Raw genomic sequence first — 26,455 nt, 5'->3', positions numbered from 1 at the left:
TTATGGCAGAAAGGAAGTTTTTGTAATATTTTCGTGAACGAAAAGAAAGTTTTTGTTAGATTTTTAGATATGGTATTTATTATTGCATAATATCTTAAAAGGTACGTTATTGTAATTTACCTTCACAACTGAAGCACGTGCAGATCGATGTCGTGCTTCTAATGTTTAAGAACCCACTTTGACGACAACATAGGCAATAATTAATAATAGTAAACAGAGACAGGAACGTCATGACGAGAATTGGCTTAAAGTTAGATTGAGGGAATATGTATGTGATCAACAAGGCGCATGGCTTTTTTCTCTGACTTCGTGAATGACAAACGCGTGCCCTGTGGATGCCAAGTATTCAAAGAAACTACGTACCCTTCGACATCGGCATTTCACTGCTCTCTCGAGAACACCATGGATTATGTTCATTAGTGAATTCAAATCAACAGCAAGGGTTTTCGTTCATGCCTGAATGCCGTAGGTTTTGGTTATGTTCTTGGATTGACATATTGTCAAGTACCTCTCTTTGCTGTCTGTACTCTGGAATTATATGAATATATCGTGATAAAAAATAGTAAACAGAGATAGAAGAATGTCATGACGAGAATCGGCTTAGTCAGCTCAAGCTATAAACCACTTTCAGTCCTCAAGAGACGTGATGTAATGATAAAAAATTTGAGACATATACATTAAATTTTTTAAGTTTGAGTTAAGCTGTGTATTTTTTATAAAAGTTTAAAATAGTTGGAGTTTTATTTGTTTATCTAGATTCATAAAATATATTTTTTAAAAGATAGGTTTCCTCAAATCTAAAAAAATCAAAAAAAAAAAAAAAAAACTTTCAACTTTTTTTCTTGGTTACAGAATTTCAAAGTTCTTTATCTTCACTCGATCAGCTATTTCGTACTCCAATTACTTTGGTCTTCGTATAACCTTAAAAAATTATTCTATAGATTAACGTTAGTCTCATTGAAAGATGAAGGGCACAACAACTATATATATATATAGACGCGCATATCAATATTTCCCAAAGTAACCCAGATTAGATATATAGTTATCCTTGTCAATCTGAATTTTATGACATCTCGATCGGTCCATTAGCTCAAAGTTTATTAAAACGTATGTTAACTTTTCTTATTACTACTTCCATGTTATAAAAATCAATCAACAAGTAATATATATATATATCTTACAATTTAGTGAATTAGAGATTCAATAATTAATTGACTTAATCTATAATAGCTACAATTGTTTTGTTTTCGCTTACTCTCAACATGTATTTATCTTCTATTATAAATCATTCAAAAGTTTGAAGATTTGTCAAAACTCCCTATATATCTAGAATGCCTTTGATTTCAAAAAAAGAAAAAAATATTTAAATTAAGGAAAGTTTTTAAAAGCAGAGAAAGAATATTAAAAAGGAAATTAAAAAAATAAATGAAATTAAATAGTGAAATTACTGTATTTCGTGCACTAAAAAAACCATGTCCCATTTTTTACAGTATTTCTCCAACTTGTTTAAACTCTCAATGTGACTATCATATTAAATAATAATAGCTAATTTGGGAAATCAACTGATCACCATGCAGGGAGGAGAAAACCATGAATTCTAACCTCTTTCACTACCCAAATCTCTGCTACTTTATTTGTCTCTCTCAAAACATGACTAACATTGCAAGTAGCCAAAAAAAAACAAAGAATGAATGAAGATACAAAAATAAAATTAACAGCAAACGCAACATCAACAAGCAAGTTTACTGATATATATTTGATAAGCATATGAATACATGCAAAACACCTAGGGGTAGGCGCACAGGAGGACAAGAGAACTTACAGACATCAAAGAACCATGGAAGATTGTAAAATAGTGAACAGGGAGCATGTAAACCAGTAGACAGAGAACCTAGAGACATATGAACAAAGGAAGCTGGATGAATTCCAATATTCCATGTCAATGACATGTAGTATAACATCACAAGACCCCAAAACGACAAGCATAAGGAGGCCATATATATGGAATAATAGCAAGAACACAGCACACCGCTTCCGTGCCAAGAAGAACCCTAAGGCTGATTATTGAGGAAGATAAATTGATGCCACGCTTAAAAACCTAAGCCATCATACTGAACAAAGTCATGTCAAGATCCAGAATTTTTCCTTAAAAAAAAATGGGCCAAGCAACAAAGCAAGCATTAGGTTTTGTTTTTTATAATCATTCAGAGTATATTCAAAGCAAGAGTAAAACCAATATTCAAAGCAAAATACAGGAAGATATTACAGATTTTTACGGGGAAACAAAGCAAGCATGAGGTACTGTAACAACAAGAGTAAATATTACAGATAGCTGAAGCATACATGTAGATGAATTATATAGCCAGTTCCGTATAAGCCAGACAAGACTCTATGTCTGTGGTGGTCAGTTGTTTATTCACAAGTTCAAACTCCATCGTAGGCCAAATGTGTCAAGTAAGATGGGAGGAGAATGCTGGATGCAAAGATCTCCCTCCTCTCTGCCTGGTTATATAACCCCCCTATCTTTATTTTGTGAGTAATTATATAAGAGGAGGACTTTTTCGGTACTTTAGTATATCTAGAGGTCGTTGTTTTCTTCATGACCGAATCCTGGCATTCAGTTCAATATACTGGAGAATATCAAACTTGCCATCGGTAGCGTTTTGGTGACACGGTGGAGGCTTCAGTCTTGGCCTCACCTTACCATTACATCATAATTCGTCCGCAAATTCCATGCCATGCCAGAAAGTAACTCCTTGTGTAGTCTTTTGTTCATTTTAGTAGTTTTTGAGTTATATGTTAGATACCTATCGACTCTTAAAATTATAAATTCATTTTTTTGATAACATTGAATGTCGTAATATAAAAATAACAGTCTACCAATTAAAAGTTTGGGTTTAATATTATATATTTTTTTAATTTTTAATATTAATATTTTAAAATTATATAAAAAATGCTTTTAATAAGTATTAATTTAATAATACATTTCAATACAAAGTGCCAATAGCTAGCATCGATAACCCAGCAACCAATATGATCCTGCCCAGACTATTAGGTATATGCATAAATATCATTAACTAATTATAAGTAATACACTATACTACTAATTAGTAAATACTAAATATATGTTTTGATGTGTAAATATATGTTTTAATATGTTTTTATTTAATAAATATATCAAAATAATATTTTTTTTTATTTTTTATATTAGCCTTTACAAACATAACAAAATCTATTTTTACACCCGCTAAATTAACCTAAGGACTTGACCTATCAAGTTTGAAGAAAAAACAAGAGATAAAAAATTGATCCCGCAAGACTTAACAAAAAATCCAAGTAAAAATCCTATTGATTTTTTTCCCAAAATTTTTTCTGGTCATGGCAAAATTACTTTGTTTGTTTTAAAATAAAATTAGGTCAATCTAGGTTGAACTTCAAAGCTAGATTGAAGTTCAAAACCTATAATAACCCTGGTGTTGCCCAAGGTAAAATCCTGAATTAGATTTTAAAATTACTATAATAATTAATTTAAATTTTTATATCGATACAGGCAAACTACTTTTCCGACAGAATTAAAAAAAGAATTCTTACAATATACATGGACACAAAAGGAGTCTCTTTTTTTATTCCGGCCATGTTACTGTCGGTGGAAGGGCTGAAGGGAGAAAGGAGGATCTGTTGCCGGGAAGGGGAAGATCTGTGAGGTCTGGCCGGGGCAAGAGCCAAAACGGGGGTGGTGGTTTGGGATGGAGGCGGCGGCTCCTTCAAGAGATGAAGGATAGATAAGGTTTTTAGGGTTTTTCCTTTTTTTCCCATAAGTTTTCTCACGTCAATTTTTGTCACTGGTATTTACAGAAAAAGTGTGGCTGGGCCAAAAACATCATCATGGGTCATAAACTCTGGTATTTACAGAAGAACGGAAGAAGTGTGGCTGGGCCACAAACATCATCATGGGTCATAAACTCTGGTATTTACAGAAGAACGGAAGAAGTGTTGCTGGGCCACAAACATCATGGGTCATTAATTATTATTTATTTTAAAAACAAATAATATTAACATTGATTTAATAAAAAAAATAATTATAAAATTAACACGTTAAAAGATAGATATCAACGACAAGAGTAAATATTACAAAATTTTATTCGAAATTTAATAGCTGAAACTTACATGTAGATGAACTGAAAGGGCTATAAAGCCAGTTCCGTATTGGGCTCAACTCTAATGTTATAGCTGACTCCATTTTCTGCATCTTCTACCATTGTTAAGATGATAGAATCATTGACTGTAAGTCCCTTCTCACGGACGTAGTCCAACCACTCTCCTCTGATGACGGGTTTCGTGTAACGAACATGATTTCTTGTACAAAGCTTGAATTCCCACACTCTTCCAGTAGGATCTCTTGCATTAAAACGGATAGCGTTTTGTCTTTGCACCATTTGAAAAGCCCAGAGATTAGCGGTTGGATAAGACAGACAAGACTTTATATCTGTGGTGGTCAGTTTTTTATTCACAAGCACAAACTCCATGGTAGGCTAAATGTGTGAGGAAGATGGGAGGAGAATAATGGATGCGAAGATGTCCATATATCCTCTCTGCCTTGGTTATATAGATTATAGAGCTGGGTGGCTGGATTTGCGGGTGCCGTTTGGCCCAAATAACGCCTCCCCGGTCAAAAGAACATGCAGCGGTAAGAGCTGAAAGGTACAGTTTGAAAGATGGTGTAAAGCATGCTTTTATAAATTTAATTTATTTTTGTTAAAAATTAATTTTATTTTGTATGTTTTGATGTACTGATTTTAAAAATAATTTTTAAAAAATAAAAAAAATATTATTTTAATATAACAAAATATTTTAAAAAACAACTACAATCATACTTTCAAATAATAACAGTAAACATAGGCGTTATTAATTATTTGGGAAAGGAGCTCTAAGAATGTTTTGATGATATGACTCCTTTCCACCACGTAATTAATTAAAGGTATGAGATGAGGACTGAGGAGGTGAAGTTAGGTTGAATTACCCATCAAATATCGCTATTGCATGATATGACCACGTATGAATTATTCTAAAGATTAACGTGAGTCTTATTGAAAGACGAAGAGCACAACCACTATAGACCCACATATGAATATTTTCCAAAGTAACCTAGATTAAATTATATATAGTTGTATTTGTCAATCTGAATTTTATGACATGTGGGTCCATTAGTTTAAAGTTGAGTAAAACGTATGTTAGATAAATCTTAAGATTTATGGAACAGATTCAATAATTAATTGACTTAATATATAAATAACAGATATAATTGACTTGTTTTCGCTTACTCTCAACATGGAACTTCTACTATAAATATAATAGTTTTTTTTTTTTTTTTTGTAATCTGTTCAATTATATAATAATGCAATATGTATTCATCTTATAAATATGAGTCTTTTTATAATTTCTTCAAATATAACTTTTTTATATATAATAATTATTGGGACTTTTATATTTATATAGTAGACTATCGTGACCTAATCTTTTTTTTTTTTGAATAATTATCTAGAGTATATTGAAAATATTATAAAACTAATATCCAAGACAAAATATAAAGACATGAAAAAAAATAGACTTAGAAAAAAAACTGATGTAATATAACCAAAAAAAAAAAATTACCTAAGAGATTCAATAATTAATTGACTTAATCTATAACAGATATAATTTATTTGTTTTCGCTTACTCTCAACATGCATCGTCTATTATAAATATAATAGTTTTTTTTTTTTTGTAATCTGTTCAAATATATAATAATGCAATATGTATTCATCTTATAAATATGAGTCTTTTTATAATTTCTTCAAATATAACAGTACAAATATATAGTTACTGAGACTTCAATCGTATTATCATTATTTGCTCAATGCAAAATTTTCAAACCTTAATAACACCGATAATTTGAATCATGTCTTAATTGGTACAACATGATTTTTTTTATGCAATAAAACGACAGTTTTGCTGACATGAAATAAAGAAAATTGTAGTCAGTTGAGATTTTAGGAAGCATTTGATGGCATCCTACAAGCAAAGCTTAGGCAAATGATGACTGGTTAGGGTTTGGAATCCTGAATCCCAAGGGTGACGAGTTACTGGTTTAGCTAGGCAAAGTAAAGAAGAACAAGGGACATTAGACGCCGTCTAACATTTTTGGCTGAACTGAATTAAAAGCCTGTTAGACTTGCATTTAGCAGAATTAATTAAATGCCACCTGAACCCGTGATCAATAACGTTTCCAAATCATGCTTTCTCATGAGGGGAAGCCTGAAATAAAACACCCACTCCCTGGCTCAATCATTCGGTAATCAAATTAACAGAAAAGGATTTATATATATATATATATAATAATAATAATAATAATAATAATAATAATAATAATAATCGAGTTATTTATTGATAAAACTAGAAGTAAAGACTATCAAGGAAGTCAATAAAAAGATGAGTGCTCCTAAGCTCCTATAAACCAGAACATTTCATTATTAGACCATGACAAAATACTTTCAGGCCGAAGAATCAACATGTTCTATGTGAATTCACTTCGCTGAACTTGCATCTGACCATTTCGCTCCGTTGCCAGTAATACTGTCAATTCTTTTTTATTATTATTATTATTATTATATATTCAAAAGAATATAGAATTCAAAAGAATATGATAAGACAGACGAGACTCTATGTCAGTGGTGGTAAGTTGTTTATTCATAAGCTCAAACTCCATGGTAGGCTAAATCTATTAGGAAGGTTGGAGGAGAGGGCCAAGATTCAAAGCTCTTCCCCCACTGCCTTTATATAACCCCCCCTATCTTTTAAAATTGATTGAAGAAATATTTATAAAAATGTAATAGTTTTAAAAGCGATGCGGAATTGTGGAAAGACTTTGCCTTGATTAAATGGAACCGCCTCCTCGCCTACGTGTGAAAAGAAAAAAATTTCAATTATTTTATAACCATTGAAAAGGACTGGAAAACACATTTGCTGCTAAAACTCCATGGTAATCTGGAAGGTTGCCTCCACCCTGCATTGTCTACTTAATTATCTAGAAGTCGTTGTTTAGCATACGAGGACTTTTTCGGTAATTAAATACGAGGATCGTTGTTTGTAAGTGGGTTTGCCCGGTCAAAATTAAGTTTCCAAGTGTTTTGTAGAAGTACACTATAAAAAAGTTGGTTACTGAGGAAGATAACAAGATGCCACGTTTCACCTCAGCCATCATATTGAACAAAGTCATGTAGGGTCCCAGAAATTGTTTTTTTTATTATTTTTAAAAAGAGCCAATTAAAGAACAAAGCAAGCATTAGGTACTGTGACAACAAGAATAAATATTACAGATTTTTATCCGAAATTCAATAGCTTAAACATATATGTAGATGAATTATATAGCTAGTTTCAAATTCGTCTCAACTCTAGTGTTATAGCTTATTTATTAATCTTATATAACTTATTTATTTATTAATTATTTTTCTTTTCTATTTCTATACAAAATCATTTCATTGTCGCAGCCCTTCTCATTCTCTCTAGTCTTGTTTTTCTCAAGGATTGTTGTCCAAAATAAAGTTTTAAGTCTCTCCATATCTTGTACGGTTATTATGTTTTTACTACAACAACAATTCATCTCTTTCTTCTATTTGAATAGTTTTTTTTTTTTTGATATTTAAGAATGTAATAACAGTTGCAGTTCATTAAAAAAGTTTAGTTAATACAAGGGGTCTGAATTTTAATTTTGATTTGTCCTGTTATGGAGATGGCAGTGCACATCCACGAATCACCTGATTCACTTTGGAAGATGAGCAGTACCGGTGAACTTTGACAAGCGAATGGTCTTCGATGTGGACTGAGGCCAAAAGTCAAAAGATTAGAGAATGAAATGGTTAGAATACTGTCCGTATAAAACCTGTACGTAATGGAGATGGCAGTGCACATCCACGAATCAATTTTAATAATGAAATGTTCTTGTTTACATGAGCTTAGGAGCACTCATCTTCTTTGTAACTTCCTTTATATTATTTGCTTGTAGTTTTATCGATAAATAACTCGGTTATGACAAAATACTTTCATGCCTAAGAGTGTGTTGAAACGGTGTAAGATCAGTAAAGATATCAAAGGCTCTAGCCAGTCCTGCCAAAAGTCAAAATATTAGAGAATTAAATGGTTAGAATACTCTTAGTATTATTATTTGTTAGTTAAGAGAATCAATGTGGACGTGCACATTGAAAAATAATTTATTGTCAATTCTTTTTTTATTTTTTTTATTTATCATTATATTCAAAAGAATATAACTGACAGTGCAAGTAGCAGTATATTCCCACAGCTTTAAAAACCTAACCTCCACGGTACCTTTTTCTAGCTATACTTGCTGGTGTGACCCACCGTGCTTTAACAACCAGTTGAAATTATAAAAAATAGAAATTAAAAGTTTTTTTTTTCACTTAAAATATATTAAAATAATTTATTTTTAGATTTTTTAATTTTATATTAATATATTAAAAAAATAATATATTTTCATTGCAAATATATTATAAAAAAATATTACAAAACAGAGGCTAATGTTTTTCCAAAAGGGTCTAAAATAAATGAATTGTGAAATAAATTCAAAAATGCCGAAGTGGGCAAATGCCCAGGTCAGTTTTTTTGTGTTCCTGAATCTACTGGTGGGCAAAATTTAAAATGCCTTTGATTTAATGGGAAAAAAAAACAATATTTAAATTAAGGAGATTTTTTAAAAACAGAGAAAAAAATATTAAAAAGGAGATTTAAAAAAATAAATGAAATTAAATAGTGAAATTACTATTTGTGTGTTTGATATTATCCCAATTTGTTTCTTTTCTCGTTGAAAACTAAATTATTTTCAGCATTCTAAATAGATGAAACTGCCCAACAAAACAAAAACCACACTATTTTCTTTTTCTTTTTTAAATAGATCCAATCATCCAACCACTACCATACCATGCAACAATAAAAAATATAAAAATTTAAAGAGGTGTAATTTAAGTGGTTGGATCCTAAATAAATTTTAAAAGATATAATTTAATTGGTTACATCTTGAATTTGCTTTTTAAATGTCACAAATTTAAATTTCACGAATCTCATGATCATTAAAAATTTATATAATTTTTAATTTTAAAACTCATAAAATTAATCAAAATCTATACAAACTAGCGCAAATATCAACGTGAACTCCAAGTGTTGTTTTTCATAATTTAATTACTACGAAGCTGGGAATGTTTGGAATAAATGAACCTTTAGCAAGATCAAGAGGTAGTCTGCGTGATATATAGTGAGAGGTCTTTTTGTCATGTGTTGTATGAATTGTTTAATTATACAAGTATGTAAATACTCCTCCAGAATGTATGAATTGTTTGATTATATATATAAGTCTTTCAAATCGGTGGATATTTTATAGATACAAATATATTAATGTTATATATTTTGTATTGTTATCGAAATATAAGATTAAGTTATCATATTCTATCAACAACTTGATTGTTTAATAATTTGATTTACAATATTCTATTCATTTAATGTATTTTTTATTGACTTCTTTATAATTTTTTTTCCTTGATAAATTTTGACAAATTACTCTTGAAATTAGGCATAGAAAACTGCAATGAGAAATAATAATAATAATAAAAAAGATGAAGATGAAAAAAAATGGCTTCTTGAACTGCAACAATATTTTACCTGGTCATTTAAGTATATTTAGTAATGTCATAAAAATGTAAGGAATGTGAAAAAGCCTAGGAGTCAAAGGTGTCTAGCTAGAATCCTTTTATTCCTCAAAACTCAAAATTAAGCATCTCTTCTGCAAATTTAAAATAATATAAAAGGTAATTCTCAGCAAGGAAAAAAAGATGTTTCACAATGAATTCTCAATTTTTCATGGTTATAAAATATATAATAGATCTTATCAACTATACTATACGAGATGCATGCCCACGCGCTGCCGCGGGCTTATAAAATAAATATATTTAATAGTGTTATAATTGTGAACCAGCGCTAGATAAGTAATAGAAACTAAAGATATAATGAAGCTAATATTTCATGACGGGAAAAAAAGTTGTGTTGGTGATCAAAACTTAGAAACTGAACAAAATGATTTGTAGCAATCCATAATGTTTTGGGAGGAAAGATACATTGCTTTCGCCACATGATTTAACTTTTCTGTTAATAAAAGGAAAAAAAAATTACAAAGCTAAATTTTCTACCAACTTAATATTAAAAAATAACAACAAAGATAATTTTGGATGGAAAAAAAACCTATAAGAAAAAACATTGTAGCAATTGATAATGTTTTATGAGGAAAACTACAGTGCTTTCCCCAATAAAATAAAATAAAAAAACCATTTAGATAAATACTGTAGCAATCCTTATTGTTTTGTAAGAAAAACTATAACGCTTTCCCTATATGATTTAACTTTATTGTAATTATAATTCTTAACCAACTTAATATTTTTTAAAAATAAACAAAGATAATTTTGGAAAAAATAATAAAAAAATCATATGGGAAAACACTGTAATAATTCACAGTGTTTTAAAGAAAAAAAATTATAAAGCTAAATTCTTAATCGGCTCAATATTAAAAAAAATATTAAATCAACAAAGATAATTTTAGAAAAAAAAATATTAAAAGAAAACACAAAAAAAAGGAAAAAAAATCATGTTGGAAACACTGTAGCAATTCACGATGTTTTGTAATGAAAGCTATAGTGCTTCCCCACATGATTTAACATTATTTATAATGACTTTTAATAGTAATTTTCAACAATGTTTTGTGAGGAAAGTTACAGTGTTTTCCCCACATGATTAAGCTTTATTACAAAGTTAAATTCTAACCAACTCGATATTAAAAAAAAATAAAATCGACAAAGATAATTTAAAAAAAATATTACAAAAAAGAAAAACACAAAAGAAACTAGAAAAAAAAACCATGTAAGGAAAAATTGTATCAATCCATAGCGTTTTGTGAGGAAAAACTTATATTTATTTGTAATTGCAATTATTAAACAACTTAATATTTAAAAAATAAAAACTGACAAAGAAAATTTTAGAAAAGAAAAAAAAACATAACAAAACAGAAAAAAACCACATGAGAAAAAAACACTGTAGCAATCCACAATAATTTGCAAGGAAAGTTACAGTGCTTTCCTCACATATTGTAACTGTAATTTTTAACCAGCTCAATATTAAAAAAATAAAATAAAAAAGATAATTTTGGAGAAAACAAAAACAAAAACAAAGAAAACCATGTAGAGAAACACTGTAGCAATTAACAATATTTTAAAGAAAAAAAATTACAAAACTAAATTATTAATCAGCTCAATATAAAAAAATTTAACAAATATAATTTTAAAAAAATAAAAAAAATAAAATTGAAAAAACACCGTAGCAATCCACAATATTTTAAAGGAAAAAAATTACAAAGCAGAATTTTTAACCAGTTCAATATTTAAAAAGTAAAATCAATAAAGAAAACATTTTAAAAGAAAATTAAATGGAAAAAAAGAAAAAAAAAAAAGCAAAGTTGGAAAAAAAAAAAGGAAAGAAATTTCGAAAAAAAAAGAGAAAACAAAACGAAAAAAAAAATGAGGGAAAGTTGAAAAAAAAAAAATGAAAAAATGCAAAAAAAAAAAAGAAAACAAAAGAGAAAACACTGTGAATTACTATTGTAATCCACAGTGATTTAGGTGTGGGGGAACAGTGATTCCCCACACTATTTAGATATTGTTTATATATATATATATATCAAATCTTAAAGTAAACAAAGCTAAAACCTATAATAATTAGGCCCAAAATGCCTAGAGATAATAAGATATTAGTAACTCATTATTCCTTAAATAAAAAGACCTCAAAACCCCTTCCGCACGTGCGCACACAAACACGCCGCTAAAATCATAAATTTAACTTGAAAACCCCTCCATTGAAATAAAAAAATCCAAAAAGTTTTGACCCACATTAGACTTCAAAACCATCTCCATTATCTGCTCCTTACTTGACGCAGCCTCCCCGAAAGCAAAATCACCACCACCACCGACATTAGCACCATTAACAAAGTTGTAAGGATCATTAGAGTACGGACAATTGTGACTACGATGATCGAAAGTAGTGACAGGTCTTGACTGTACTACTGAAGCTCTAACCTGTTCTTGTAAAATAATGATATACTCTTAAGCCTCATCAAGTATAGTGGCCGTGTACATCCTTGTAGAAACCCATGGCATCAGTTCTCTTAAGCATTTCACCGTCTCAGTGATTCTCTGTCGCGTAAGAAGCGAAGCTGATGAAGAAGACGACCCAATACCATGATCAAAAGCAGACGGCTTAATTTGGTTTCATCATCCGGGCCGACCTTTTCAGTTTCTCGGAAACAACCGCGAGGTTTTCAATCACCGACCCTAGAGCCTGTGCGTTTCTCAAAACAGATTGAGGCAGTATTGGTTGGCAACTGTCATAACTGTAAATAAGAAAAGGGTATGTGATGAAAGTTAGTTGGTCAGACTTGTTGATTGTTAGTTAGAAAGTCTGTTGAGATAGTTAGGGGGCTAGAGTTCATAGTATCAAGAACTTGTGAGGCCGGTAATGAAAGAATAAGAATTCTGAAATTGCAGTTTCAACCCTCTTTCTTCCCTTTACTTCTCCCTCAATTTCTTTTCTTCTTCTAATTCTCTCTTCAATTCTTAAGCCTTGACAACTTGTCCAGGACCGAGGAGAGAAATTCATACGGATGAGTTGACTCGACTGGTTGCGGGACAGGAGAGCAGCAACCTTAGGGTTTAGTTGACTCGTGGGGTGGGCTGAGTTGAGGTGAGCGACAACAGTTGCCAAAACCAAGATGTGTCAAGGCTGGAGGGTTGTTAATAGTAACTATCATCTTCGTTCAAGTAGTTGGTTAAGTTTGATGCAGGCAGAGAAGTCAAGGGATTGTTGTGGTGACCGAGAAGGGACGGGGCTAACATGTCGACGGAGTTGAAAGTTATCGGCGCAGTGGAAACTGGAGTTCCGTAAGAGAAAACATGGTAGTACGGCCTGGATTACTACTGCCACTCGAGATTAATGGAAATAACGGGATATATGGATCTCCATTAAAACAAAGCTAGAATCAATAACATCGGTCTCCACTTCATGAACCAAAGCAATTAGGAGATGTTACTGTTACTCTCCGCGGAGGGTGTCCTCTTAAGGGGGGACACGTGTAGGAAGAATATAGGTCACCGGAATCAAGGATGATATGGGTGTTCGAACAGTTAGATGTCGGGAAAGGGAAAGGGGGTTTTTGTTTTTAGGTGGGGGTGGGGGGGTGATCAGACGGTGGAGAATGAGTGATGAGAGGGGTGTGCAGACAGCAAAAGGAGCAAGCGAGGATGATGCTTGGGCGTGAGAGTGTTGTATAGGTGTCAGCCTGTCAGGGAAGATAGAGAGCTGCTAGAAATTAGCAGGCATGGCAGGACTCCTGAGCTTTTTACCTGTTTACGCTATCTTGTTCTCTTCACAAAATGGAGGTCAGAGCGAGAGGGAGAGAGAGAGAGAGAGGAAATTGATGGGAAATTTTCCTTTTCATTTTTCTTTGCTACCAAACAATGAATTACAAAATTACAGTAAGGAAAAAATGAAAAACAAAAACAAAATAAAAGACTGTACACTTAACAAGAATGGGGAGAAAGCAGCAGAGGGAGAGAGATGCTATGGAATGATGACCAACTCCCACACTAAAAGGGGCAGCTGTGAACTAAAATGAAGAAACCATTCCAGAACACTTAACAAGCTTTTGATGCCTGATTAATGATATTCCCCCACCCCCTGCGGCTTACCCTGTCTGGGGAGAGCAACTTCATCGATCCCATATCGCTTGGTATACTGTAGGCCTGTGCTTCAGCCAGTGTACCATTTCTCTGTCTAGTGGGGCATTGTTCAATACAGCATCTAGCATTGGGCTGCCAAAAACTCTTGGAGAGTTCTTGAATGACCATATTTGGTCCTTGGGCCACGGTTTCTGAGGGTACTTCTCCTGAAAATACAACATCAACAGATAAGAAACCACACGCTAACAAATCTGGTTCGAAAATAGTTTGGCTAAAGTGATTCTAGGTTATTGTGATCAGGGTTGACAACTTTGGTTTACAGAAGTCATTTTTTAACCATAGGTATCTCGGATTCAGCCTGAAAAACTTCTCAGGCCTAAGCATGAAGACACATGCCTACCATCTCCAGAGTTAAGGATAAATCATGGCAGCTTCAGTTAAAGCAAGGATGCGGGCAAAGCTAAGATCTTGTGGTACAGAGATATCAAACAGCATGCAGTAAATGATAGTGCAATGAAACTTACCATTCTTTCCAACATCATTTTCACGGTCTTGGGACCATAAATGCGCTGCTGTGATGGCTTCTGAACCTTAGCGTAAAAGGAACCAATTTCGGGTAATGACAAGCAGCCCTTACTCGCTTTAGCAAGGGTAAAATCAGGCTCGGTGTTAGTCTGGACATGCCAAAATATCAACTGCCCCATGCAATAGTTCCCCCCATAGGTTTTTTGATACTTGTGGGGAAGACCCCCTAACTTATCAGCACATTTAGGGCCTAAGTCAAGTGGACTAATGTGAACTGGTGGAGAAGTAAATGCATCATATTCCTGCAAGAAATTTACCATGTTACTTGGAGATAGAATAAAGAGCATGCAATGGAGACAGCAAAAGTAGTTCCAAGGCAAAGAAAATTGACATAACCAGTTAGAGGAGACTGGTTCAGCAAAGACTTACCCTAACTCTAAAGAAGCTCTTTGTATAAGCATAAACATGGATTAAGTCAGCTGCAGCATCATGCCGGCACTTGTATGTACATGGAAGACTGCGCACCTCATCCCTCAACCTTCAAAATAAAAAAAATCAATAGAATTTTCCCTTCTTTCCCCAAGAAAACACATTAAGGAAAAAAAGAAGCAATATAAGCTGCTGCTGCTCACCACAATAAAGATTTCTGAAGAGCTTTCTGAATGTCATCACAATCTGATGGATCGTGCGCACAAACCTTGGACTTGAGGTCATTTAGCATGTCTTCATCCATATAAGGAGACATGCACTGCAGAAGTTCATCAACAAGTGATCCGTCTCCTTTCCAGAGGAAGGAAACAGTTTCTTTCAGGGAGTAAGCTTCTCCAGCGGAGGTGGAGCTTGCTTTGGGTCACCAAATATGCACCTCATTACATACCTCACCTGCATATAGAACTTAGAAGATTTAAGAATTCACGAATTCCTACTGATGGAAGACATCTAAAATCAACATACTCAGACCTCAAACCTAGAGCTTCATCAGCCAGACTATAATCATGTTCAATGAGTTGGGCACATGGAATAAATGGATAGAAAATTAAGGCAGTTCTTAAATCATTTCTACAGGTTAGATTTCATACTCAGACCTGTAATTGTTAGCCCCAAGGTCTAAATATCAGAGGAAATTTTGTATCACAAAGCCCGGACTCTATAGCCATGTTCTATGAGTTAGGAACAAGGTATGATAGGTAAAACAAAGGCAATTACGAAGGGATGATCTTGCTGGTGGTTCTACATCAGTACATTTCAGGCTGAGACATAAAATCAATGGTCCTAGGACCTAAACATCAGAGATCAAAATTTTGTATCAAAAGCTGATAGTTCAAATAATTACCAAGGCAATACTGACCTTGTCAAGAGTAACAGCCAAATTTTGAAGCCTCTGGTTGTAGACACCTTCAGCCTGCTCAAAAAAAGAGTACCAGAAAGTAATTACAAGCAGTCACTCAAACAGCAGACTTCATAAGAGCATTTCACGTGCACACATACACTATGCATTTACCTGAACCTCAGCATCACTTCTCTCGACCTCAAGACATGTATCTGCAAAATATTTCCTTTTCTCTTCCAAATTATGCCTCAGAATTTCCTCAGGAAGCTTTGTTCTTTCCAGATTTATAAATCTGACCAGACGAGCAGAATATGCAACCACCCAATCTGGCAACCCACCAAGTAAGCAACTGCCTAAACCAGCCCTTCCCAAGTCCAGATAATCTTCTTCAGACACAGAATTTAATTCACAAGCCCCGAGCATCAAATAATGTCGATCCAGTAATCCATGCCACTCCTTCAACACCTGATAAGCAGCAATGTTCAGTTGACATCAAATAAAAAAACACAAAAACTTTAAGTACAGTGATAAGATATTTCAATATTTTTCTGAAAAGAGAATTCAATCCTAGTCTGTACCTTTTGGAAAGCCCCTTCACCTGTCAAATTTAAGTAGCTACCCCTGCAAACTTGGCTACCACACAAACAAACAGACGCTTCATATTCTTCTTTACTCTGCAAAATGAAAAGCCACCAACCATTGGACAAGAATAAAAAAAGTGGAATTTATATTCTACAGTGTGAAAAGGCCAACAGGTAAACGATATGCACCTCTGTCACAGAATTGTAATCAAATGTTATCTCCTCGCCATGTTGGATTTCACGGACAGTGTAGATTCCAATCTGGTACTGACCCTCTACAGCAGTAACTCTGCATTCACATTGATAATAATCTGAATGACTGAAATTTTGTTAATATTGAACAGCATTTTTCTTTTTACAACAAGTGTCTCACAATGACATTTTTCTCTCAATAACTGCTGCTTCAAAATCAGATCAATCTTCAATAGAACAATACTTCATTGAACAACAAATACACAGATGGTGCAGCATTATCTCACTCAACAAAGAAATAATCAATTCCAGATTCCAAACATTTTGATTCCCACAAAAGTCATCATGGAAAACAAAAACAATCGAAGAAAAACACATCCAGCATGCATGCATATAACACCATCCACCCAAAAACTAATTCTAAGATCTGGAGCTTTGCCTTTCACGGATTGTCATTCATGGGATGTTTCTAGCTTTAAACATCTAATTGGATTATCTACCTTCCTAAGATTGTAATATTCATATATAACAACAAGAGAGCAAAAAGAAATGCATGGATGTAAATTAATGTCACTGAACCACCATTTACTTGATATTCTATAACTAGCAAAGCTTTCCAGAATAATGCTTTATCCCTCTGCACATTAATCAGAAACAGCGAATAAAAGGGGAGCAATACTCACTTTGCTTCACAATTAGGTTTGCATGAGTGACAGATGCGACTTGCATAGTTCGCCTTATGCATGGCATCAACAACAACCAAATCATAACCATCAGCATCACCCTGCAGAATAGCAACAAAATATCAGGAAATTCAATAAAGCAAGAGGAGACAAGATATGACAAACCCATTTACAGAAGTTCAAGTAACACAACACCTTTGGCCTCTCAAGATAAATGTTGTAAAATTCTGGAGCTGGTTCTTTACTGTCTTTCTGTAATAATCGAATCCCATCTTGCTTCTCAAACCATTTCCATGCAGGATATACCTACAAAAATTAAGTTTAAAGTGAAGAAAAAGAAAAAGGTTAAAGCTTTACCACCATGTAACACCAAAGATTTATTCTAAAGAACAGCCCCCAAGCATCAAACGCAGAAATATTATGAAAGCAAACCAATGCATAGTTATTACTTTCAGACACATGCACTTTCCAATGTTATCAATGGATAATTAGAAGCAATTACATGAATGCCAAGTTATCAACTACACTAGGAGTTGCATCATAAGACAGCCTTATTTTTTACTTTGCTCTACTGATGTATTTGAGATGTTAAAACCAAAGAAACCTCTGACCAATAATATCTAACGCAAAGATATCGTACAAAACTATGTTGCAGGATCACACACTTCATCTGCCAGTACAAAGAAGATGATCCTGGCAACACATCAGCGGTTACGTATCCTATCATCCCAAAGGATACCACCCATGACAGCTTCTAAAAGTTCTGTAAAACATTATTTTACTATGCAATCAAATAATGACAGGTGCTCCTTAAATGCAGTTTTTTCAACTAGTCAGAATTCATACCTCTCCCAAAAACTCCACAACAAAGTCATCATCTCCGAAACCACCTTCTTTGTTGCATACAACACCAAGCCCCTGATGATGAAAAGAACGGGTGTAAAATAACCATAAAGGGAGAAAAATACAGAAAAAAGAATTTTCTTGTGTTTTTTTTTTGGTGCATGTGTGTGTTTTGGGGGCAAGGATACTATCAAGTTCAAGTGCTATACCTTCCGGTAAGCAACATATTTGTCATCAGGTCGACTATCTATGGCTCTCAAGATACCCCGACAGATTTTCATTTTTCGAATATCACAATCCTCCATAGCAGCTTGTTCAATTTCTTCAACAACAGGCTGTATAGGATATGTCATTGGAGTGTTCCCAGCGCCAGTAAAGTGCCTGACTTGCTTATTCAGGGCACAGAGTAGCACATCTTCAATGAACATATGTTTTTGCAACAAAGGCCAGTCCACTTCTTCAGGCATGGAATCAAGTAAAAGATTGTGGGTATAGGGATCAATTCCATAAACTTCTTGTTCTATAACTTCGTCTCCAAGCTGTTTCCTAGGTTTGTAATCCTTGACTTCAGGAAGTTCCATATCTAATTCCTCAGTGCCATTTTTCTGTGCATCAAGCTTCTCAGCATAGTCATCTGGCAAAGATACAGACATCTTTCGCTGGACATCCTCCTCATCTGCTACAATAAGATATTGGTCTATGACTTCATACTTCCTAGTAACAGGAGGAACCAGACTCACTTTTGTCATGCGAGCACCCCATTCACGTTCATCCTCATCTGTCATACAGTATCCATCTCCTCTTGACTCCCCAGTTCGGCCTTCTGATCGGAAATCCAAGTCACTTTCTGTATCTGAGGCAGTACTATCACTACCACTCCTGCCATCTTCAGAAGACCGGTCATCAGAAGTTTCACTTCCTGAATCCATGGATTTTCTGTTGAGTTTGGATATACGCTTCTTAATTTCCTGATCAGATGCATATTCTCCATAATCAAAACTACCATTTGCAGGGATAGTGCCATTGCTCCTATTCATGTACTTCTTTCCAGTAGCTTTCTTCTTATGTTTCATTGGAGCAGAATCCAACGCTGCAGATAAATCATCTTTCCATGACTTCGTGAGCTCATCTCTTTCATAAGAAAACTTAGAACTCTCTTCCAAACGAGAGGCTAGTTGGAAAAACAATGTAATGATGTGATTCATGTCTCCAGCACCCCGATTCTTTACTCTGCAATTATGGATGTACATACATAAAAGATAGTATCACACAAATAATCATGATAATGTTATGATAAAGAAAGAAATTGAGGTCCGCCAATGTAAAGTATTGTTAAGAAAGCAAAAGAGGTGTGCATAGTGGTTTCATTAAACTTAATGCTGGTGTGCAATAGTAGAAATCTTCATTGCAAATATTCCAGCATGGAAAGAGCAAAATACAAGTACATAAAATACAGCGGCAAAGCTAACGGAAATCCTTGTACTAAATGTAGGCCGTCAGCATCACATCAGCAATTGTTTCCAGTAACAATTGAAACAGAAATTCATAAGCTTTTGATTCATTAAAAGGAAGGGAGAATGGTTTTGCTGTTTAAGCAATCTTGGGTTATACAATGTTTCCAGACCACAGCACCAAACAAATGCAGATACAGACATGCCTAGATATACAAACGAGTACAAAATAGCAATTAAAGATAAACTTACTTAATTGCATCCCTGCACATTCGACTAATATCCTCCTTGACCGACCTCAATCCATGCCCAACATAATAGCCATTCTTCATCCTATCCTCAATTTCTGCCACCTGATTAATATACAAAAAAAAGGAATAAGAACTCAAGCCAGCACAACTCATATCAGTACAAACCAAGTATTGGTACCTTAGGCACAAAAAAATCGAAGATATTCTCCTTCATTATGTCCTTTAAACCTGCAGCAAGAAACCCCTCCATCCTTGTATAGCTATTTTCAGATTTCTTGACTGCCCATCGCCTCATACGAGCATCCCTGGATAGAATGGATGATGACTTTCTAGCATCAAACACTTTTGAGCGTTTGTACAAACTTCGACGAAATAATTGATTTGCTGAGTCTCTCTTATTCACACTATCAAAATACTCCTTCAGCTCCCCAAAATCATCTCTCCCGCTGATTTGTTTAAGACTCCTTAGTTTAGAATTTGACTCCTCAAGGATCCTTGTGCGGCTCTTGAGCCAACTAACACGTGGAAATTGATGGGCCAACTCCATGAACTGGGTGCAGCCTCTAATATCTATAGAAGATAAACATGGGAAAGAGCGAAGAATTTCTTCAAGCATGCCAGAAGTGACATTTGTACAACCCGTCAGCACCATTGCATTAATCTTTTCTTTGTTATAACCATTCTGCAAACATGTAAATCATATTACCCCCAGAAAGGTAAAGACTTGACTATAGCCTGTAAAGCCAAACATATATAAAACTTACCATGATACTCCTCACCATCAGGTCAGTACAGTTGCGACCCACAGATGAAAGATCAACCTGTATTGATATGCCCTTGTAAAAACTAACAGCAGCTCTCCACTGTTTACAAGTCAAGGAAGCAAAGACTAGGGATTTCAAGTCAGATCTCAGAAAATGAAAGATTCGTGCCAGCATATGACCATCCAATAAACCCCAGCTTCCTGCCTCAATTTCTGAACACATGCTCTCTTCTCTGTGGAAATTGGTATCTCCACATAGTTGCTCAAAAGTGCTTTCAACCTTGTGCACTGTGTCTTCCTCCATTTCATTATGCTTAACAATTTGGTCAGGCTGCATCCAGGCTCTTTTTCCAACACGTACATCTATTTCTGCAACTCACCAGCCCCAGAAAAAGCACCTCAGATTGCGTACAACATGGAAGTTATAGAAAACATATGCAAACATATGTTCAGAAACTGGAGCTAAATAGAGCACAGGTCAATGCAATGAACAAAGATATATGATTGCCACAGATGTAACAGACAAAATTCATTTAGCACAACCATAACAATAGCTTTTTGCAATATGTGTTTGATCGACCTTTTAATATATCGACAACATATGATCCAGAAAAAAGCACAGCAAAGAGCAAAAGTTGAAGAAAAACATGCAGAAAGAAACAAATGAAAAGGAAGGAGGCAAAAATTGCCAAAGCCTGAAGAACAAGAGGCAGAATTTGAAAGAGATGACAATAGTGGACACAAGAAAACAAACCTAAAGCATATGTAAAGAAAAAACAAGGTAATGGAGGAAAAGTGAGTGCTAGTTTCACACCTATAACGACAAACAATCAAATACAAGTATTTCAGTGGGAAAATAGGGATGTTGATCAACCACAAGAAAACACGGCGAAAATTATGGCCCAAACCAAAAGTTTCAGACAGTACCATCTGCGGAGAACCTTAAGGAAAACACATAAATAAATACCATCTAAACATTTCCAGCAACGCAGCAAAGATCAATCATTTGTGACAAAACAAAGGCATGGGACATGGAAACTTGAGCCAATGTTATGGAAGTTATGATGCAGACAAAAGAAGAGAAATGTGAAGGAAGCAGGAGGAGAACTGTTAATGCTTCATCTGTCAGCAGGGCACGTGTGCATGCAAAGTGAGAGCAGCAAGAAGATCATCTAATACTTGATCATGCAATTAATATTACTCAGTTGTAGATACAAAAGGAAACCTGGATGATCAACTCATCCATACCTGATTTGAGGTACATATGTTTATCGAGCTCTTTCTGAGGCTGTTTTGCAACAATCCATGGATCCAAGGCCTCATTTATGGCTACAGCAAACTCCCGGTTCTTGTACGATTTCATTACCAATTCATGTAGCTTCCCCCGGGTAAAACCGATGAACTGTGGATGAAGGCTGTGAAATGAACTAGAATCTTTGTTACTCTCAATATTAGCAACAGTCTGGGACTTCAAGAGAGTTCCTGAAGAACCAACAGACAGCTCAACATTTGACTGTTGAGTTCTGACAGCGGCTTCAGAAGTCTCTGTGGCTGATGCAACCGGAACCCACACTCTATCAAATTTCCTGAAAACGCTGCTATACTTTTGGATGGTACCTTTATCCGCCAAGTTCTGAAGCTCTGAAAATGATAATGGACCTCGTTCATGGCCAGAACCGTCTAAGTAATACCAGTCACCCAAATTCAATTGTAAGTCATCTGCTGTACAAAGACGGTCTTTGGGAGTGTTAAGTGATGCAGTTGACTTCCAACATCCATGTGAGTCTTGATCATTGACAACTCTGGATTGTGAATCGCACTCCACTGATGAACTCTTCACATCATTAGTTGCAGAATGAGTTCGAACAGATCTTGAATGATATCTGTCCTTCCCTCGAACTTTAGTGCGGGTCTCAGAAACATGGTCCTGAACCACACATGTATTTATCCTGACCACTGGTAGCACGGTTCCTTTCACTCCCCTCGTTATTGGAGGTTTATTGAGGGTTGATCTACTGACACCACCAGTATCATTTCTATCATCTGAGCTAGAGAAAGCCCAAGGAGGGAGGTCAAGCTTCCTGCTTTGAGAAGGATTATACAAATCATCTTTTATATGCCACCGTGGGTCCTCACACCCAGACTTTGGCATGTGGCACACTGGGAATCCATCATTGAGAACAAGTTTCCTTCGAGTACATCTGTCCTGGACAGACTCCTCATTCCTCTTCCAGTCCCCACCCTTGCAAGACCATCGACCAGAAAACCAGTCAGTGGAATCAACAGATGAGGCAAAGCCATCATCCTTGTCAGCAAGAGTAGCTGGCCATGCTTCCACAGCTACGTTTGTTTTCACATCAGAATGTCTTTGTAATTCATCACTGTTTTCATCCTGTTGTTCAGAAGCGGTAGCTCGCTGCCAGGTAAAACCTGTTCATTCAAGAAGACACTGGTCAGTATTTCTGGATGATCTGTCATGGCAACTGACTTGTTTTGTGAATATTGGGGAGAGACTGTCTGAAGATGTGCGACACTTGAGGTGGAGATGACCCAAGAAAACGAGAAAATAAATTAATTACAGGATTGATATTGGCATTCATTTATATACCTTCTGCTTTTATACATCCCTCCCATTGCACATGTTCAAATGTCATTTGCAGAGCTTCTGCAGGATGATAAAGAAGAAGAAAGAATGTAAGAAATATCCAAACAGACAAAAAATAAACATTAGCATTAAATAACCAGAAAATTATTTAATGCTATAAAATGAAAAGTAAAAGAAAGAAAATTTAAAAAATACCTCCAACAGTCTCTAGCTCACTGCCAGGAACAACAGAAAAACCCTCCAGTAGAGCTCCAACTCTTTCGTCAATCTGTAGATCTTCTAAAGACTCAGAAGCAATTTCACTGTGATCAGGGCAGGGTGGTGGTTTCAGAAAATTCCCCGACACTCCCTCGCCAATCTGAGCACCAGATTGCCCGATATCTCCAGTATCTGCCAAAAGATTACCAGGAGCCTCTGGAGGGCTTACTAGTTGAGTTATAGCATCTGGCACAACAGATGGGAAATTCACTGGCACAAATGGTGAAAGTGCATTTTCGATTGTCAACCACCTATCACTATGCAAGTGCTTGATAAAGTGATCAGACATAAGACTTCCTTCATCAACAAGCGCCTTAAGCTCGCATAACTTTGAAGGGCCACATTCCACACCAAAATGATCTAGGTAAAACCATTTACCAGTTGATGTATCAGCCACAGCAGGGACATGTGGTGGCGTATCACATATATCCATATCTTCCTCCATAGATTGCAGTTCTTCAGGAGGAGGTCCATCAACTTGAGGAGGTTCTTTAATATTTATCCTTGGGCTCTCGGACTTCTCTTCTATGCGAGTTTCACTGCTGGCATTCTTTTCATCCAAACCATCAAGATTAAGCACGCTACTTTTATCTTGAGATTCCTTAGCTGGGGGTTCTGTGTCCCTTGCATCAGGATCCTTTTGGCTGATCTTATCCTCCTGCTGTTTATTACCATACTGAGAGTTCCGCTTCTCAGTGGCTCCCCCCTTTCGACTTGCTTCTCTATAATTATTGGGCTTAGCCCGATCATGTGGGGATCGCTCCAAGCAATTTGGTGTTCGATCGCTGCGGTCATGGTGCCGGGCTCGATCCTGTGGGGACCTTTCCACATAAGAAGGACTCCTTTTTCTATGCTCGTAATGGCGGCTTCGTTCATAAGGTGATTTCTCAAGTCCATATGGGGATCTCTCTCGTCCGTATGGGGATTTCTCACGTCCATAGGGGGATCTATCATGTCCATATGGGGATCTGTCTCGCCAACATGGTGACCTCTCACGTCCATATGGTGATCTTTCTCGCCCATATGGAGATCTCTCCAGTCCATATGGTGTCCTTTCTCGGCCATAGGGAGATTTCTCATGACGGATTGGACTTCGGTCCCTGTGATCATTGTATCGGGGCCTCTCATGTGGGGACCAGTCGGAATGAACATGCCTGTCATAAACAACCTTAGAGGGCAAAGTGGACTCGTGATGCCTGGATGAGTACTTGTCTGATAAAGATACTCTGGAGGAAGAAGAGTTTTTATAGAACCTCTCCACAGAGTGACGTGAATAGTGCTCTGAGTAAGCATAGCGGGAACCATCCTCAGAAAGTCTCCTGCTTTTAGAACTAGAGTAATCCCCATAATGTTTGCGCTCGGTGCTATCAGAATCGGTACAATGACGTTTCAACCTGTTGCCAGAAGAATACTCCCTTCCAGGGTTCTTACCATTGCTGTACTCACTCTTATACGAACCTTCTTCATCAACAATCTTTGAGCTGATCCTCGTACTCCTTTCCTGGCCACTCTCCCACCTCATAGAACTTTTACTGTGCAGACTACCCCCACTTCTAGTCAACTCTTTCCTTCGGTTAAAATCCTCACAAGAATACTTCCCTGAAGGTGGCGTCCGCTCCCTACTCATGTCATACCTGCCACGAGACCTAATGTAGCCGTACTCATCTTTACCATTCCACCTGTCCGGAATGAACTCACCTTTCTCGATTTCATCTCGAACCACTTCCCCTCTCTGCCATTTATTACCCGAAACAATCTCCCCTTTCTCTATATCCCCTTTCTTCCATTTCTCAATACCAATCTCTCCTCTCTCAATCTCACTTCTCCTTGGCTTCTCTGGTATAGGAACAAATTCGCCATTCTCAATTTCCCCTTTAGGCGGCCACTTCAATGTCCCTAATTCCCCCTCTTCAACTTCCTCTTTAATATTATTACTCCCACTCTGCAACTTAGCATCCCCAGAACCCAAACCATCACCATTTTCAACTGTCTTGCCACCACTACTAATCTTCAAACCTGATTCTTTCTTCTCCGCTGCCACTTCCTTCTTCCATCCTGATTCTTTCTTCTCAGCTGTCACTTCCTTGCTCTTTTCTTCCTTCTTCAATCCTGATTCTTTCTTCTCCAACACCACTACTTCCTTACTACCACTCCCACAAGCACTCTTAACTTCTCTCACCAATCCCACTCCTTTCTTCTCCGCCACCACTACTTTCCTCACCACCTTTTTCACCTTAACTATCCTCTTCACCTTCTTCACCTTCCCGGTCACCCCATTGTTGCTACTATTACTTTTCCCGTTATCCTTCTTGTCACCACTACTGACATTATTATTATTATTTTTATTATTACTACCACCACCACCACTGCTGTTACTGTTGTTGTTTACATTTTCCACTTTCGTTGTTGTTGTTGATGGAACTGCTGCTGTTACTGTTGTCGTTGTATTCTTTTCTTGAACAGGAAATCTTTCTTCCATGATGATATTATTACTACTGCGCTGCAAAGGCATACATGCGACACCTCCATCACCCATGGAATTCAAAACCTGAAATCTCCAAAGCCCGAAAACCCTAATTCTCCGCTTTCCCAGGGCTATCGATGCTCATACTTCAGCCAATTTTGTTCGTCTCCTTCGCTTCAATTCCAAACCCTAATTTCCACAAATCCACGAACACAAAACCATTAGTTCATCAATGTAGGGTTAAATTAAATCAAATGAACAAAAAGTAACTAGAATCAGTACCCTCTACAAAAACCTAGTGTTTGTAAATAACGGGGAGATAACGGAGAGAATAAGGAGAGACTTACCGGGAGAAAATTCAGGAACGGAAAAGGACAGATCGAAGATTGTCGTTGATTTTGCAGATCGAAAATGGAGGAGAAAAGAGAGAAATTAATAAGAAGAAGAAGAAGAAGTCCTTGAAGAGAAATAAAATCTTTTTTCGTTCTCTCTGGCTCGCTGGCTGGTGTTTTTGGTCTGAAAAACGAAGCTTTCGTGTGTTTTTTTTTTTTTTTTTTTTTATGATTATCAGGCTGGGTATTGAGGAGATGACTTGAATTTGAAATGACAAATATGTCCTTGCGGATCCTGTATTTATACGAACGAAACATGACCCGTCGTAGTGCCGATGTCTTTGACTCGGCTTTTTG

General features: G+C 35.7%; 1 pseudogene; it reads right to left on the bottom strand.

Moving 5' to 3' along the window:
* Positions 1 to 13,555: 13,555 nt before the first annotated feature.
* Positions 13,556 to 26,321, bottom strand: LOC118036227 (histone-lysine N-methyltransferase ATXR3-like; annotated as a pseudogene).
* Between the last annotated feature and the right edge of the window lie 134 nt (positions 26,322 to 26,455).

This window comes from Populus alba, chromosome 7 (assembly GCF_005239225.2).
Source record: "Populus alba chromosome 7, ASM523922v2, whole genome shotgun sequence".
NCBI classification, from domain to species: Eukaryota; Viridiplantae; Streptophyta; class Magnoliopsida; order Malpighiales; family Salicaceae; genus Populus; species Populus alba.
This window is presented reverse-complemented; position numbering and strand designations above follow the sequence as displayed.